We start from the raw sequence: 2364 nt of genomic DNA, 5'->3' as shown, positions 1-2364 counted from the left end.
ACTGTCTATGAATACTACAAACAGTGGTCTGAACAAGAAAATACAAATTTGTCTCAGAAATAGATAAAACAGAAAGGAAATATAATAGAAGGGGACACCAATGCCTGCGGATGCCTGTAGGACTACCTCGGGTTTCAACTGAACTGAAGGCAACAACCTCGAACTATGGTCCGTAGGGTCCAATACCGGGATCTGCACAAAAAATACAGAGTATAGTATCAGTACAACCGACCACATATACTAGTAAGTGTCAAGCCTAATCTCGGCAAAGTAGTGACGAGGCTAGGACGCAACAACCATAAAAACCTGTGTAGTTAAATCATATATGAGAAGCACTAATAACAAGAATTTAGTAGAATAAGACAGGAAAAGGGGGAACATGCTGAGGGGGATATCAGGTTATGACAATAATACAGTAAAGTGACAAAGTAAATATCAAACTTGAAGCAACGAAAATGATAACACAGTAACAAGTGCATGGCATCACCCTTCATGCTTTTACTCTCGTCCTCACCATAGAAATCAACAAAAATGGCACGGCATCACCCTTTGTGCTTTTACTCTCTCATAATCATGGCACGACATCACCCTTCGTACTTTTACTTTAAATAATGTGGTACAGCATCGTCCTTCGTGCTTTTATACTCACAGAATCGGCACAACATCACCCTTCGTGCATTAACACTCACTCACGATATCATGCACGGCATCACCCTTCGTGTTTTACACTCTTCCTCACCCAAACAATAAAAATAAAACATTCCGACAAGGGAATCAACAATAGAGACAATACCGTCCCTGCAAGGGTGTCAACTATAACCAATTTAGTTTCAACAGTTACTTCACAAAATAAACCTCAACTTGAGCCATTACGCGAAAATGGTCAATTACCAAGAATTTATCATAAGTATTGTCCCACAATGATAACCATCAATTTAAGCATGAAGAGTACATAATAAAAATCATAACAATCCTAGTATTAGACTCACAGGCATGCTTGACACCAATGTATAGATACTCGTCACCTCACCTATATGTCGTACTTGACACTAACACATAGCAAATAAGACACAACACATATTCCCTCAAGCTAAAGTTAGACCAAACATTTACCTCGGATTCCACAGCCCAACTCAAGCCTCAAATACCTCTTTTCCTTTAGATTCCACTTCCAATTCACTTGTATCTAGCCAATATTAACTTATTAACATTAATTGAAGCCAAAGAAGCCAATTCAAATGAAAAATTATAGATTTTCCAACACTCTTCCAAAAAGTCAAAATCCGACCCCGGGCCTGCTTGGTCAAAACTCGAGGTTCGAACCAAAACCCGTTTGCCCATTCACCCACGAGCCTAAATATGCAATTATTAGCTACGAAATCCGACCCCAAATCGAGGTCTAAATTCCCAAATTTGTAAAATCACCAATTATCCTAAAATCCCAAATTTCTACCCTTAAAGAACAAGATTTAGGCCTAGAAATCTAATGGGTGTTGATGGAAAATGAAGGAAATGAGTTTAAGAATACAAACCTATTATTTGATGTTGAAAATTCTCTTCAAAAATCGCCCAAGGTCGGATTCCATGAAAGGAGATATGAAATTTGGGAGAAATCCCGACCTAGGTTCTGTTTTAAAATCACTGGACAGACCTTCTTCGTGTTCCCGAAGGGTCTGTCGCGTTCGTGATGCTTGTGGATAGAAGGGCCTACGCGTTCGCGATGGTCTGTCCCCCTTGACCATCGCGTTTGCGGGCCAGGGACCGCGTTCGCGAAGAACAACTCAAGGACTCCCCCAGCCACCTCTATTACACTACGCGTTCGCGTGTGGCCAGTCGCGTTCGCGAAGAGCAATCCCCCAGTGCTCCGCGTTAGCGACCAAGGCCTCGTGTTCTCGTAGAAGAAACCCCTCCCCAGCCCAGCTTGTACTTCGCATTCGTATGAGCTGTATCGCGAATGCGAAGAACAAAATATCAGGACACCAGAAGCAGCAAAACAACATAATTTCTTAAGTCTAAAACATCCCGAAACTTATCTGAAACTCACCTGAGCCCTCAGGGCTACAAACCAAATATGCACACAAGCCTAAAAATATCATACTGACTTACTCGTGCTATCAAATCGCCAAAATAACATCTAGAACTACGAGTTTAGCATCAAAATCAAGGAAGAATCTCAAGAACTCTTAAAGTTTCCATTTCACAACTGAGGGTCCGAATCACGTCATATGAATTCTGTTTCTTACCAAATTTTACAGGCACAACTTAAATACCATTTAAACCTGTACCGGGCTCCGAAATTAAAATACGAGCCCGATACCATCAAATTCTAACATCGTTAAATTTCCAAAAACTCTTATATTTTTA

Source organism: Nicotiana tabacum, chromosome 18, assembly GCF_000715075.1.
Source record: "Nicotiana tabacum cultivar K326 chromosome 18, ASM71507v2, whole genome shotgun sequence".
Lineage (NCBI taxonomy): Eukaryota > Viridiplantae > Streptophyta > Magnoliopsida > Solanales > Solanaceae > Nicotiana > Nicotiana tabacum.
The sequence above is the reverse complement of the archived record's forward strand: the minus strand, read 5'-3'. Positions refer to the sequence as shown.